At 52.5% G+C, this 16,327-nt stretch overlaps 1 long non-coding RNA gene across 1 annotated transcript in view; it reads right to left on the minus strand.

The window, feature by feature from the left end:
- Nucleotides 1–8,096: 8,096 nt before the first annotated feature.
- LOC143692146 (uncharacterized) overlaps nt 8,097–16,327 on the minus strand; it is a 39,829-nt gene continuing 31,598 nt past the window's right edge. The window contains exons 10-11 of the long non-coding RNA XR_013180008.1: nt 13,016–13,053; nt 8,097–8,218 (exon numbers count right to left, since the gene is read on the minus strand). This is a non-coding gene — a long non-coding RNA (uncharacterized LOC143692146). The remainder of the gene's footprint in view (nt 8,219–13,015; nt 13,054–16,327) is intronic.

Consider the following 16,327-nt stretch of genomic DNA (forward strand, 5'->3'; position numbering starts at 1 on the left):
AGAATGAACAGGCCTTCTCGTGCTAGCAAATCAAGGAGCCAACAAAGCACAAGATGCAAGTGTCACCCACTGCAGTGCCTAAAGCTCTTGCATGCAGTGAGGGGACGTTTGGTGGAGAAACAGCCCTTGTGCTGAGCACTGTCATGCAGGGATTGATGGAAGTCTGCCTGAAGGTCCCTCAAGAGCCTCCCATTGTCCAGGCTAAAGCTCCTTCAGCACCTCTTCACTGGCCTTGTGCTGCACCCCCTTGCCCAGCTCCCCAGTCCTTCTGTGCACGCGCTGCAGCCCCTCAAGGACTTTCTGCTGCCCAGGGGCCCACAAGTGCACCCAGCACTGCAGCTGTGGCCCCAGCGCTGCCCAGCACAGGGCCACGCTCACTGCCCTGCTCCTGCTGCCCCACTGCTGCTGACACAGGCCACCATGCCCTGGGCCTTCTTGGCCACCTGGCCACGCGCTGCCTCATCTTCAGTGGCTCAAGGCCGCCAGCACCTCTGGCTCCTTTTGGCCCACGCAGCTCCCCCACCCCTATGGCGCCCATTTCACTTCAGATACAGCAGGCACCATTGCAAGGTGGCCTTCCTGTTCTGAGCAACACAAGACAGCGGTCAAGGACTTGCAGCTTCCCTCCCACTCCAGGCTCCAAGGCACTTGCCAAAGCTGCAGACTACACCAAAATATGCACCAACAGAAACTGGCCGCTTCTGCTTTTGGCCTCACAAGAAGGCTTTGCAACTCCACGCTTTGTTTCTTTGGCCACGCGGGACAAGAATGGCCCCCCACAGCTGCATGGACCACACGATCCTCCCCTTGTAGCTTATCAAGAGCCAAAAGACAGCTGGCCCAAAAGACACTGTACAAGTGAAGAACTACGCAAGGAAAGTGCAGACTGCTTTCACAAGCCAAACACACCTTTCCAAAAAGGGAAAAGAAACACATAGCACTGCAGAAGCCAAGAGATAGAGCTTCCCTGAGCCAAGCGGCCAGATACTCTCCCACAGGCACCAGCCCTTTGCTGCCTCAACTTGATGGCTCAAAGGCCAAGTTCTGTGCTTGCTGCCTGCAGGAAATCCCCAGCTCCTGGCAGGACTCCAGCCCCCAGCATCCTCAGCCTGCAACAGCAAAGTGCTGGCTGCTCCAAACCTGGCAGCTCTGCCTTGCACTAAAGACAGCACTGCACACAACTAGCACTTACAAGATCTGAGTTTTCCGGTGTCACCACTGATGGAGGCTGGCGCTCATGACCCTCAGTTTGCTCCTCTTTGGCTTCTTCTCCAGGAGCAGTGGGAGCCAGGGGAGAGACAGCTCTTGCTTCTGTCATCTGTGGCAAGAGAGGAGCATGAGGGACAGGCCGGTACCTATGATGCAGAACCTCATTTCTTTGCAGATCTACCCACCACATTTTCTAAGGACAAATCATAATATTTGATAGCGACCTAGGCGTTCTAAATCACAGCCACCAAATTAAAATGGGCCATCTCAAGAGAACTCTAGATGGATATGAAGTTGATTTTCCTCCCTGGCTGCTATCAGCAAGCAAGGTTGTCTCGGAAAACGGAGCTTTTAGAGCTTGAAAGCACTGAAATGGAAAACGTGGAAAGCGACAGCAAGGCCTTTGCTACTGCTGCTGCAGACGCGGAAAACTCAAACTGGATCACAATCCCATCCAGGGCAGGAGAAGGGCAGGAAACATTGTGCAGAAGCATCTTTGCTTGCTGGAAAAACAGGAGAATGAACAGGCCTTCTCGTGCTAGCAAATCAAGGAGCCAACAAAGCACAAGATGCAAGTGTCACCCACTGCAGTGCCTAAAGCTCTTGCATGCAGTGAGGGGACGTTTGGTGGAGAAACAGCCCTTGTGCTGAGCACTGTCATGCAGGGATTGATGGAAGTCTGCCTGAAGGTCCCTCAAGAGCCTCCCATTGTCCAGGCTAAAGCTCCTTCAGCACCTCTTCACTGGCCTGGTGCTGCACCCCCTTGCCCAGCTCCCCTGTCCTTCTGTGCACGCGCTGCAGCCCCTCAAGGACTTTCTGCTGCCCAGGGGCCCACAAGTGCACCCAGCACTGCAGCTGTGGCCGCAGCGCTGCCCAGCACAGGGCCACGCTCACTGCCCTGCTCCTGCTGCCCCACTGCTGCTGACACAGGCCACCATGCCCTGGGCCTTGATGGCCACCTGGCCACGCGCCGCCTCATCTTCAGTGGCTCAAGGCCGCCAGCACCTCTGGCTCCTTTTGGCCCACGCAGCTCCCCCACCCCTATGGCGCCCATTTCACTTCAGATACAGCAGGCACCATTGCAAGGTGGCCTTCCTGTTCTGAGCAACACAAGACAGCGGTCAAGGACTTGCAGCTTCCCTCCCACTCCAGGCTCCAAGGCACTTGCCAAAGCTGCAGACTACACCAAAATATGCACCAACAGAAACTGGCCGCTTCTGCTTTTGGCCTCACAAGAAGGCTTTGCAACTCCGCACTTTGTTTCTTTGGCCACGTGGGACAAGAATGGCCCCCCACAGCTGCATGGACCACACAATCCTCCCCTTGTAGCTTATCAAGAGCCAAAAGACAGCTGGCCCAAAAGACACTGTACAAGTGAAGAACTACGCAAGGAAAGTGCAGACTGCTTTCACAAGCCAAACACACCTTTCCAAAAAGGGAAAAGAAACACATAGCACTGCAGAAGCCAAGAGATAGAGCTTCCCTGAGCCAAGCGGCCAGATACTCTCCCACAGGCACCAGCCCTTTGCTGCCTCAACGTGACAGCTCAAAGGCCAAGTTCTGTGCTTGCTGCCTGCAGGAAATCCCCAGCTCCTGGCAGGACTCCAGCCCCCCGCATCCTCAGCCTGCAACAGCAAAGTGCTGGCTGCTCCAAACCTGGCAGCTCTGCCTTGCACTAAAGACAGCACTGCACACAACTGGCACTTACAAGATCTGAGTTTTCCGGTGTCACCACTGATGGAGGCTGGCGCTCATGACCCTCAGTTTGCTCCTCTTTGGCTTCTTCTCCAGGAGCAGTGGGAGCCAGGGGAGAGACAGCTCTTGCTTCTGTCATCTGTGGCAAGAGAGGAGCATGAGGGACAGGCCGGTACCTATGATGCAGAACCTCATTTCTTTGCAGATCTACCCACCACATTTTCTAAGGACAAATCATAATATTTGATAGCGACCTAGGCGTTCTAAATCACAGCCACCAAATTAAAATGGGCCATCTCAAGAGAACTCTAGATGGATATGAAGTTGATTTTCCTCCCTGGCTGCTATCAGCAAGCAAGGTTGTCTCGGAAAACGGAGCTTTTAGAGCTTGAAAGCACTGAAATGGAAAACGTGGAAAGCGACAGCAAGGCCTTTGCTACTGCTGCTGCAGACGCGGAAAACTCAAACTGGATCACAATCCCATCCAGGGCAGGAGAAGGGCAGGAAACATTGTGCAGAAGCATCTTTGCTTGCTGGAAAGACAGGAGAATGAACAGGCCTTCTCGTGCTAGCAAATCAAGGAGCCAACAAAGCACAAGATGCAAGTGTCACCCACTGCAGTGCCTAAAGCTCTTGCATGCAGTGAGGGGACGTTTGGTGGAGAAACAGCCCTTGTGCTGAGCACTGTCATGCAGGGATTGATGGAAGTCTGCCTGAAGGTCCCTCAAGAGCTTCCCATTGTCCAGGCTAAAGCTCCTTCAGCACCTCTTCACTGGCCTGGTGCTGCACCCCCTTGCCCAGCTCCCCAGTCCTTCTGTGCACGCGCTGCAGCCCCTCAAGGACTTTCTGCTGCCCAGGGGCCCACAAGTGCACCCAGCACTGCAGCTGTGGCCGCAGCGCTGCCCAGCACAGGGCCACGCTCACTGCCCTGCTCCTGCTGCCCCACTGCTGCTGACACAGGCCACCATGCCCTGGGCCTTGATGGCCACCTGGCCACGCGCCGCCTCATCTTCAGTGGCTCAAGGCCGCCAGCACCTCTGGCTCCTTTTGGCCCACGCAGCTCCCCCACCCCTATGGCGCCCATTTCACTTCAGATACAGCAGGCACCATTGCAAGATGGCCTTCCTGTTCTGAGCAACACAAGACAGCGGTCAAGGACTTGCAGCTTCCCTCCCACTCCAGGCTCCAAGGCACTTGCCAAAGCTGCAGACTACACCAAAATATGCACCAACAGAAACTGGCCGCTTCTGCTTTTGGCCTCACAAGAAGGCTTTGCAACTCCGCACTTTGTTTCTTTGGCCACGCGGGACAAGAATGGCCCCCCACAGCTGCATGGACCACACAATCCTCCCCTTGTAGCTTATCAAGAGCCAAAAGACAGCTGGCCCAAAAGACACTGTACAAGTGAAGAACTACGCAAGGAAAGTGCAGACTGCTTTCACAAGCCAAACACACCTTTCCAAAAAGGGAAAAGAAACACATAGCACTGCAGAAGCCAAGAGATAGAGCTTCCCTGAGCCAAGCGGCCAGATACTCTCCCACAGGCACCAGCCCTTTGCTGCCTCAACGTGACGGCTCAAAGGCCAAGTTCTGTGCTTGCTGCCTGCAGGAAATCCCCAGCTCCTGGCAGGACTCCAGCCCCCAGCATCCTCAGCCTGCAACAGCAAAGTGCTGGCTGCTCCAAACCTTGCAGCTCTGCCTTGCACTAAAGACAGCACTGCACACAACTGGCACTTACAAGATCTGAGTTTTCCGGTGTCACCACTGATGGAGGCTGGCGCTCATGACCCTCAGTTTGCTCCTCTTTGGCTTCTTCTCCAGGAGCAGTGGGAGCCAGGGGAGAGACAGCTCTTGCTTCTGTCATCTGTGGCAAGAGAGGAGCATGAGGGACAGGCCGGTACCTATGATGCAGAACCTCATTTCTTTGCAGATCTACCCACCACATTTTCTAAGGACAAATCATAATATTTGATAGCGACCTAGGCGTTCTAAATCACAGCCACCAAATTAAAATGGGCCATCTCAAGAGAACTCTAGATGGATATGAAGTTGATTTTCCTCCCTGGCTGCTATCAGCAAGCAAGGTTGTCTCGGAAAACGGAGCTTTTAGAGCTTGAAAGCACTGAAATGGAAAACGTGGAAAGCGACAGCAAGGCCTTTGCTACTGCTGCTGCAGACGCGGAAAACTCAAACTGGATCACAATCCCATCCAGGGCAGGAGAAGGGCAGGAAACATTGTGCAGAAGCATCTTTGCTTGCTGGAAAAACAGGAGAATGAACAGGCCTTCTCGTGCTAGCAAATCAAGGAGCCAACAAAGCACAAGATGCAAGTGTCACCCACTGCAGTGCCTAAAGCTCTTGCATGCAGTGAGGGGACGTTTGGTGGAGAAACAGCCCTTGTGCTGAGCACTGTCATGCAGGGATTGATGGAAGTCTGCCTGAAGGTCCCTCAAGAGCTTCCCATTGTCCAGGCTAAAGCTCCTTCAGCACCTCTTCACTGGCCTTGTGCTGCACCCCCTTGCCCAGCTCCCCAGTCCTTCTGTGCACGCGCTGCAGCCCCTCAAGGACTTTCTGCTGCCCAGGGGCCCACAAGTGCACCCAGCACTGCAGCTGTGGCCCCAGCGCTGCCCAGCACAGGGCCACGCTCACTGCCCTGCTCCTGCTGCCCCACTGCTGCTGACACAGGCCACCATGCCCTGGGCCTTGATGGCCACCTGGCCACGCGCCGCCTCATCTTCAGTGGCTCAAGGCCGCCAGCACCTCTGGCTCCTTTTGGCCCACGCAGCTCCCCCACCCCTATGGCGCCCATTTCACTTCAGATACAGCAGGCACCATTGCAAGGTGGCCTTCCTGTTCTGAGCAACACAAGACAGCGGTCAAGGACTTGCAGCTTCCCTCCCACTCCAGGCTCCAAGGCACTTGCCAAAGCTGCAGACTACACCAAAATATGCACCAACAGAAACTGGCCGCTTCTGCTTTTGGCCTCACAAGAAGGCTTTGCAACTCCGCACTTTGTTTCTTTGGCCACGCGGGACAAGAATGGCCCCCCACAGCTGCATGGACCACACAATCCTCCCCTTGTAGCTTATCAAGAGCCAAAAGACAGCTGGCCCAAAAGACACTGTACAAGTGAAGAACTACGCAAGGAAAGTGCAGACTGCTTTCACAAGCCAAACACACCTTTCCAAAAAGGGAAAAGAAACACATAGCACTGCAGAAGCCAAGAGATAGAGCTTCCCTGAGCCAAGCGGCCAGATACTCTCCCACAGGCACCAGCCCTTTGCTGCCTCAACGTGACGGCTCAAAGGCCAAGTTCTGTGCTTGCTGCCTGCAGGAAATCCCCAGCTCCTGGCAGGACTCCAGCCCCCCGCATCCTCAGCCTGCAACAGCAAAGTGCTGGCTGCTCCAAACCTGGCAGCTCTGCCTTGCACTAAAGACAGCACTGCACACAACTAGCACTTACAAGATCTGAGTTTTCCGGTGTCACCACTGATGGAGGCTGGCGCTCATGACCCTCAGTTTGCTCCTCTTTGGCTTCTTCTCCAGGAGCAGTGGGAGCCAGGGGAGAGACAGCTCTTGCTTCTGTCATCTGTGGCAAGAGAGGAGCATGAGGGACAGGCCGGTACCTATGATGCAGAACCTCATTTCTTTGCAGATCTACCCACCACATTTTCTAAGGACAAATCATAATATTTGATAGCGACCTAGGCGTTCTAAATCACAGCCACCAAATTAAAATGGGCCATCTCAAGAGAACTCTAGATGGATATGAAGTTGATTTTCCTCCCTGGCTGCTATCAGCAAGCAAGGTTGTCTCGGAAAACGGAGCTTTTAGAGCTTGAAAGCACTGAAATGGAAAACGTGGAAAGCGACAGCAAGGCCTTTGCTACTGCTGCTGCAGACGCGGAAAACTCAAACTGGATCACAATCCCATCCAGGGCAGGAGAAGGGCAGGAAACATTGTGCAGAAGCATCTTTGCTTGCTGGAAAAACAGGAGAATGAACAGGCCTTCTCGTGCTAGCAAATCAAGGAGCCAACAAAGCACAAGATGCAAGTGTCACCCACTGCAGTGCCTAAAGCTCTTGCATGCAGTGAGGGGACGTTTGGTGGAGAAACAGCCCTTGTGCTGAGCACTGTCATGCAGGGATTGATGGAAGTCTGCCTGAAGGTCCCTCAAGAGCCTCCCATTGTCCAGGCTAAAGCTCCTTCAGCACCTCTTCACTGGCCTGGTGCTGCACCCCCTTGCCCAGCTCCCCTGTCCTTCTGTGCACGCGCTGCAGCCCCTCAAGGACTTTCTGCTGCCCAGGGGCCCACAAGTGCACCCAGCACTGCAGCTGTGGCCCCAGCGCTGCCCAGCACAGGGCCACGCTCACTGCCCTGCTCCTGCTGCCCCACTGCTGCTGACACAGGCCACCATGCCCTGGGCCTTGATGGCCACCTGGCCACGCGCCGCCTCATCTTCAGTGGCTCAAGGCCGCCAGCACCTCTGGCTCCTTTTGGCCCACGCAGCTCCCCCACCCCTATGGCGCCCATTTCACTTCAGATACAGCAGGCACCATTGCAAGGTGGCCTTCCTGTTCTGAGCAACACAAGACAGCGGTCAAGGACTTGCAGCTTCCCTCCCACTCCAGGCTCCAAGGCACTTGCCAAAGCTGCAGACTACACCAAAATATGCACCAACAGAAACTGGCCGCTTCTGCTTTTGGCCTCACAAGAAGGCTTTGCAACTCCGCACTTTGTTTCTTTGGCCACGCGGGACAAGAATGGCCCCCCACAGCTGCATGGACCACACAATCCTCCCCTTGTAGCTTATCAAGAGCCAAAAGACAGCTGGCCCAAAAGACACTGTACAAGTGAAGAACTATGCAAGGAAAGTGCAGATTGCTTTCACAAGCCAAACACACCTTTCCAAAAAGGGAAAAGAAACACATAGCACTGCAGAAGCCAAGAGATAGAGCTTCCCTGAGCCAAGCGGCCAGATACTCTCCCACAGGCACCAGCCCTTTGCTGCCTCAACGTGACGGCTCAAAGGCCAAGTTCTGTGCTTGCTGCCTGCAGGAAATCCCCAGCTCCTGGCAGGACTCCAGCCCCCAGCATCCTCAGCCTGCAACAGCAAAGTGCTGGCTGCTCCAAACCTGGCAGCTCTGCCTTGCACTAAAGACAGCACTGCACACAACTGGCACTTACAAGATCTGAGTTTTCCGGTGTCACCACTGATGGAGGCTGGCGCTCATGACCCTCAGTTTGCTCCTCTTTGGCTTCTTCTCCAGGAGCAGTGGGAGCCAGGGGAGAGACAGCTCTTGCTTCTGTCATCTGTGGCAAGAGAGGAGCATGAGGGACAGGCCGGTACCTATGATGCAGAACCTCATTTCTTTGCAGATCTACCCACCACATTTTCTAAGGACAAATCATAATATTTGATAGCGACCTAGGCGTTCTAAATCACAGCCACCAAATTAAAATGGGCCATCTCAAGAGAACTCTAGATGGATATGAAGTTGATTTTCCTCCCTGGCTGCTATCAGCAAGCAAGGTTGTCTCGGAAAACGGAGCTTTTAGAGCTTGAAAGCACTGAAATGGAAAACGTGGAAAGCGACAGCAAGGCCTTTGCTACTGCTGCTGCAGACGCGGAAAACTCAAACTGGATCACAATCCCATCCAGGGCAGGAGAAGGGCAGGAAACATTGTGCAGAAGCATCTTTGCTTGCTGGAAAAACAGGAGAATGAACAGGCCTTCTCGTGCTAGCAAATCAAGGAGCCAACAAAGCACAAGATGCAAGTGTCACCCACTGCAGTGCCTAAAGCTCTTGCATGCAGTGAGGGGACGTTTGGTGGAGAAACAGCCCTTGTGCTGAGCACTGTCATGCAGGGATTGATGGAAGTCTGCCTGAAGGTCCCTCAAGAGCTTCCCATTGTCGAGGCTAAAGCTCCTTCAGCACCTCCTCACTGGCCTTGTGCTGCACCCCCTTGCCCAGCTCCCCTGTCCTTCTGTGCACGCGCTGCAGCCCCTCAAGGACTTTCTGCTGCCCAGGGGCCCACAAGTGCACCCAGCACTGCAGCTGTGGCCCCAGCGCTGCCCAGCACAGGGCCACGCTCACTGCCCTGCTCCTGCTGCCCCACTGCTGCTGACACAGGCCACCATGCCCTGGGCCTTGATGGCCACCTGGCCACGCGCTGCCTCATCTTCAGTGGCTCAAGGCCGCCAGCACCTCTGGCTCCTTTTGGCCCACGCAGCTCCCCCGCCCCTATGGCGCCCATTTCACTTCAGATACAGCAGGCACCATTGCAAGGTGGCCTTCCTGTTCTGAGCAACACAAGACAGCGGTCAAGGACTTGCAGCTTCCCTCCCACTCCAGGCTCCAAGGCACTTGCCAAAGCTGCAGACTACACCAAAATATGCACCAACAGAAACTGGCCGCTTCTGCTTTTGGCCTCACAAGAAGGCTTTGCAACTCCGCGCTTTGTTTCTTTGGCCACGCGGGACAAGAATGGCCCCCCACAGCTGCATGGACCACACAATCCTCCCCTTGTAGCTTATCAAGAGCCAAAAGACAGCTGGCCCAAAAGACACTGTACAAGTGAAGAACTACGCAAGGAAAGTGCAGACTGCTTTCACAAGCCAAACACACCTTTCCAAAAAGGGAAAAGAAACACATAGCACTGCAGAAGCCAAGAGATAGAGCTTCCCTGAGCCAAGCGGCCAGATACTCTCCCACAGGCACCAGCCCTTTGCTGCCTCAACGTGACGGCTCAAAGGCCAAGTTCTGTGCTTGCTGCCTGCAGGAAATCCCCAGCTCCTGGCAGGACTCCAGCCCCCCGCATCCTCAGCCTGCAACAGCAAAGTGCTGGCTGCTCCAAACCTGGCAGCTCTGCCTTGCACTAAAGACAGCACTGCACACAACTGGCACTTACAAGATCTGAGTTTTCCGGTGTCACCACTGATGGAGGCTGGCGCTCATGACCCTCAGTTTGCTCCTCTTTGGCTTCTTCTCCAAGAGCAGTGGGAGCCAGGGGAGAGACAGCTCTTGCTTCTGTCATCTGTGGCAAGAGAGGAGCATGAGGGACAGGCCGGTACCTATGATGCAGAACCTCATTTCTTTGCAGATCTACCCACCACATTTTCTAAGGACAAATCATAATATTTGATAGCGACCTAGGCGTTCTAAATCACAGCCACCAAATTAAAATGGGCCATCTCAAGAGAACTCTAGATGGATATGAAGTTGATTTTCCTCCCTGGCTGCTATCAGCAAGCAAGGTTGTCTCGGAAAACGGAGCTTTTAGAGCTTGAAAGCACTGAAATGGAAAACGTGGAAAGCGACAGCAAGGCCTTTGCTACTGCTGCTGCAGACGCGGAAAACTCAAACTGGATCACAATCCCATCCAGGGCAGGAGAAGGGCAGGAAACATTGTGCAGAAGCATCTTTGCTTGCTGGAAAAACAGGAGAATGAACAGGCCTTCTCGTGCTAGCAAATCAAGGAGCCAACAAAGCACAAGATGCAAGTGTCACCCACTGCAGTGCCTAAAGCTCTTGCATGCAGTGAGGGGATGTTTGGTGGAGAAACAGCCCTTGTGCTGAGCACTGTCATGCAGGGATTGATGGAAGTCTGCCTGAAGGTCCCTCAAGAGCCTCCCATTGTCCAGGCTAAAGCTCCTTCAGCACCTCTTCACTGGCCTTGTGCTGCACCCCCTTGCCCAGCTCCCCAGTCCTTCTGTGCACGCGCTGCAGCCCCTCAAGGACTTTCTGCTGCCCAGGGGCCCACAAGTGCACCCAGCACTGCAGCTGTGGCCCCAGCGCTGCCCAGCACAGGGCCACGCTCACTGCCCTGCTCCTGCTGCCCCACTGCTGCTGACACAGGCCACCATGCCCTGGGCCTTGATGGCCACCTGGCCACGCGCCGCCTCATCTTCAGTGGCTCAAGGCCGCCAGCACCTCTGGCTCCTTTTGGCCCACGCAGCTCCCCCGCCCCTATGGCGCCCATTTCACTTCAGATACAGCAGGCACCATTGCAAGGTGGCCTTCCTGTTCTGAGCAACACAAGACAGCGGTCAAGGACTTGCAGCTTCCCTCCCACTCCAGGCTCCAAGGCACTTGCCAAAGCTGCAGACTACACCAAAATATGCACCAACAGAAACTGGCCGCTTCTGCTTTTGGCCTCACAAGAAGGCTTTGCAACTCCGCACTTTGTTTCTTTGGCCACGCGGGACAAGAATGGCCCCCCACAGCTGCATGGACCACACAATCCTCCCCTTGTAGCTTATCAAGAGCCAAAAGACAGCTGGCCCAAAAGACACTGTACAAGTGAAGAACTACGCAAGGAAAGTGCAGACTGCTTTCACAAGCCAAACACACCTTTCCAAAAAGGGAAAAGAAACACATAGCACTGCAGAAGCCAAGAGATAGAGCTTCCCTGAGCCAAGCGGCCAGATACTCTCCCACAGGCACCAGCCCTTTGCTGCCTCAACGTGACGGCTCAAAGGCCAAGTTCTGTGCTTGCTGCCTGCAGGAAATCCCCAGCTCCTGGCAGGACTCCAGCCCCCCGCATCCTCAGCCTGCAACAGCAAAGTGCTGGCTGCTCCAAACCTGGCAGCTCTGCCTTGCACTAAAGACAGCACTGCACACAACTGGCACTTACAAGATCTGAGTTTTCCGGTGTCACCACTGATGGAGGCTGGCGCTCATGACCCTCAGTTTGCTCCTCTTTGGCTTCTTCTCCAAGAGCAGTGGGAGCCAGGGGAGAGACAGCTCTTGCTTCTGTCATCTGTGGCAAGAGAGGAGCATGAGGGACAGGCCGGTACCTATGATGCAGAACCTCATTTCTTTGCAGATCTACCCACCACATTTTCTAAGGACAAATCATAATATTTGATAGCGACCTAGGCGTTCTAAATCACAGCCACCAAATTAAAATGGGCCATCTCAAGAGAACTCTAGATGGATATGAAGTTGATTTTCCTCCCTGGCTGCTATCAGCAAGCAAGGTTGTCTCGGAAAACGGAGCTTTTAGAGCTTGAAAGCACTGAAATGGAAAACGTGGAAAGCGACAGCAAGGCCTTTGCTACTGCTGCTGCAGACGCGGAAAACTCAAACTGGATCACAATCCCATCCAGGGCAGGAGAAGGGCAGGAAACATTGTGCAGAAGCATCTTTGCTTGCTGGAAAAACAGGAGAATGAACAGGCCTTCTCGTGCTAGCAAATCAAGGAGCCAACAAAGCACAAGATGCAAGTGTCACCCACTGCAGTGCCTAAAGCTCTTGCATGCAGTGAGGGGATGTTTGGTGGAGAAACAGCCCTTGTGCTGAGCACTGTCATGCAGGGATTGATGGAAGTCTGCCTGAAGGTCCCTCAAGAGCCTCCCATTGTCCAGGCTAAAGCTCCTTCAGCACCTCTTCACTGGCCTTGTGCTGCACCCCCTTGCCCAGCTCCCCAGTCCTTCTGTGCACGCGCTGCAGCCCCTCAAGGACTTTCTGCTGCCCAGGGGCCCACAAGTGCACCCAGCACTGCAGCTGTGGCCCCAGCGCTGCCCAGCACAGGGCCACGCTCACTGCCCTGCTCCTGCTGCCCCACTGCTGCTGACACAGGCCACCATGCCCTGGGCCTTGATGGCCACCTGGCCACGCGCCGCCTCATCTTCAGTGGCTCAAGGCCGCCAGCACCTCTGGCTCCTTTTGGCCCACGCAGCTCCCCCGCCCCTATGGCGCCCATTTCACTTCAGATACAGCAGGCACCATTGCAACATGGCCTTCCTTTTCTACCACCTCATATTCCAAGTAGATATCATAATGTTTGATGGGAATAGAATTCCATGTCACATTGTTTAAATTAACATGGTCTAATTCAATGAAATTGCTCTTTGTTAAATTTTCCCTATCTTCCCTCACCAAGCAACGTTCTCTCTGCAAAACTGGTTTTTTAGTTCTTCAAAGCTCTAAGATGGAAATTTCAAAATATCTACTTTTGTCTTTGGTATTTTTTTTGCAGGCATGAAAATGAATTTTCTTTCAGCCTTCCTAACTGGCCCTCCACAGTCTACTGCTACTGGCCAAGCTCACATCTTCCTCTACAACCCTAAACACCCGGAACATGAATTGTTTCTTTCTCACTCACCTCAGGATCAGCACTGCTGAAGACATGCTTCAGGTGACCTGTAGTGGGAAGGGAAAATGAACCAGATGCTGTGAGAAAACTGCCTGGGCTGCTGAATCCCACAGAACAAGTCAGCCCAAACAGAGATGATTTCCCCTTTCACAACACATTTCATTCACACAGCCAGCAAGGGATCAGGACAATATTCTTGCTTGTGCCTACACTTTGGCCTGTTTAGCCAGTAAATGAATACAAACATGATCAAGAAAATGCAAATTGCTCTGTAACTCTCTATGCTCCTGTTCTTCCAAACACATAAAAGAGTTTCTGCAATGCTTTCCTTCAAGTACTTTTTTTTTAAAATCAGTTGCATGCACCAATTCTCATTAATTTGCTGGAAACAGTTGTCCAGAAAAGCTTCCCAAAATCCCCTGAGCTGTGGCAGTTCTTTGTAAAACAGCACAACAGCAGCTCCGGGGTTCAGGAGCAGACACTCACTGCTTTGGAGTTTGCATTTCATTGCAAAGGGAAGATCACTGTTTTAGCACTCAGTAAAAGGTCAAGTTAGACAGTCAAATCCTTTCAGGAGAAAACTTAGAAAGAAATAAGCTTTCTCTGAATTCTGGGAACAACTGCAGAGTTTTTAGAAGGCATTCCCTGAAGGTCTGCCAGGCTACATTTTCAAAGGTGTCTTGCTTGTCCCAGCAAACTGAGGAAATGACAGACTCTGCTGCCACAGACTCTCCCATGGAGGGAACGAAAGCCCTGCAGATTGCCTTGCAAATGCTGCCCCTGTGGCTACAGACACCCCCTTTTTAGCTGAACACCTTGACAGGAGCTTGACCAAAGCAGTGGCATCCTAATGCTCTTTCTGTTTCAAAATCAGAAACTCAGTCACTAAGAAAGAGCAGGAAGACATACAAAAGCCAGGTTAGGTTACACCCCAACCTAAGCAGAAGAGAAACCTCTACTTACGTGCAAAGTGTGTCATATAATAAAGAGAAAAGGAAACGCCATAAGCAGCAAAAGCTGCTGTGGCAAGGTGGTGAATCATTTCATTTGTGCAAGTTTAGTAAACACTAGAAAAAAATAAGGCTCTTGTCAGTGGGCAGCTACCCACTGACAAATTCCCCAACCAGGAAAGTTCTGATGTGAGCAAGCGCTAGGGCTGCTCTGACACTCAGGCCTTCCGTGCACCAAGGCAATCTTCTGATGTCACTACGACAATGTGGCAACCACACCCTGACATCACAAAGCAAACACTCTATGGAGGTCTGTGAATTTATGCAAAGCAATAACCAATCTTCCTACAGCAAACACAAAACAGCCTGGGAAGTTCTCCTCTGTCACAAAGCAGCACAAATTCCCCTCATGGGCCAAAGCCTGTTGTTCAGGGGATCCAAGAGGAACTCCAAGAGTGCCCCAAGCACCTACAGCCTGTACCCCAACTGAGCACTCAGATGGAACCCAAGCAAAGGAAACCAGACCAAGAAAATGGCCCAAAGCATTGTACATGTGAGAAATGACTCTCACTTTTAACATTTTAAAGGTTTATTAAACATTAACAAAGGACTGAATAAGGAAAAATTGCAGCACTGGGAGTCTCTGTGACTAGCAGCCATGTGCTCATCTACAAAAAGGATGCTCTGCCTTTTATACCCTCAGCCCCTCCAAAAGTTTTGTCAGTCAACTCTTACTCTGCTGTCCATTGGTGGAGATTACTTTCTTGCATCTGGACTGGAGGTCAGGTGTTGTTACACCCTGCCTGCTGGTCACAAGCCAGCCCTCCCCAAATGCCCTGACTACCAAGGCTATTACAAGGGGTAGGGGAAAGAGGACTATGGGAGGATATATTAGAATATCATCCCTACACATTTGAACATCCACATAACATCTACTTCTTAATTGTCAGAGCCAACCATTACATTACTCATCTAGAACACACAGAACCAGGCAGAAGCCACTGTTGGCATCACAGCTGAAATCCTTCCTAACAAATCTCCCCACATATTTGCACCTTTATTGGACATGCCCAGGGCTCTGGTGCATGTACATCTCTGCCTTTCTTCCCCTTTGGAAGCAGTCCAACTGGCAGCATCTGCCCAGCAGCAGCAGCTGCTCCAAGCTGGGAACGCGACTGGCAGTGCTGATTTCCAGAGGCTCCTGTGTCCCAGGGGAAGCCAAGGCAGGAGCAGTTGAACGGTGCTGGCGCTGCTGCTGCTCTGTGCCAGAGAGCCCCGGCTGGGCAGGGCACGGTGCCCACTGCGCTGCGGGCACCTTCTCCTGCCACAGCTGGGCACACCTGGGAACAAGGCATGACAACTTGTGGGCAAACCAAGGGGTTTCTGGGGCTGCACTGCTCTGCACACACCCAGGACACCTGCAGCACAGAATTTTAACCCTCAAACAGGTAAACCAAAGGGAAACAGCTGGAAAAGATTTCATTTTGATCATTCTTACCTGCTCAACAGAAGTCGCCAAAATGAACGTTGCCAAGCAGCGCCTGATCCCTGCTGCCAGCTCAGGGTTAGAAGAGAGGCAATACTTGATTTCAGTGCTGGGTGTGTGGGGAATCACTTCCCTAATACGTGCACACCCAGCAATCTCACTTACTCATTTGTATCCATGGATCTAAGACATATTCAATACTTTGCTGAAACTCACAGGTTAAATATTGCCCCAAATTATTTGATTTACTGATTGATACTTATTGACTTATTGATACTTAAATCACTTCTTAGAATCTACTGACATAAGAATAGGAGTGTCCTGTAGGTCTCTGCTGGTCTTAGTCACAGGTTCAGGAGGAGACTCATGCACAAAATAACCCAGGACAAAACTGGGCTTGCAAAGCAAATTCATTCTATTAGTTGCAGTAGCAAATAATACATACCAACCCCTGGATTCCTAAAACTCTGCTGAGCAGTAGAAGGAGATGGAGCATGGTGCTCGGCATCAGGGGCAGGTAGGCAGTGCACTTTCAGGACATCCCCTGGATCAAAATGGTGTGCATCTCATCCTTCTCACCCCTCCAGTTCAGAACCAGGCCTTATGTCTCCTGCTCAGGAGTGGAATTTCCCAGTTTACAGCATTGGCTCACACATGGCTGGCGTGTGAGATGAGGCCAATGAATCAAGGACTTAAAAGAACTGGAAGAGTTAAAATTTTAGCAAGATTTAGTTAGGGGGAAAGAGTATAGCAAGAACAGTAGAAATAATAAGGGATAGTTTATTTTTAGGAGGTAAAGTAGTTCAGGCTAGGGTAATATATCACTTGCCTGTCTTTACTATGTTTAAAGAAGCAGGATGGGATGCCGATATCTCTGTGACAAAG

The sequence above is a fragment of the Agelaius phoeniceus genome, chromosome Z, assembly GCF_051311805.1.
Source record: "Agelaius phoeniceus isolate bAgePho1 chromosome Z, bAgePho1.hap1, whole genome shotgun sequence".
Classification (NCBI taxonomy): domain Eukaryota; kingdom Metazoa; phylum Chordata; class Aves; order Passeriformes; family Icteridae; genus Agelaius; species Agelaius phoeniceus.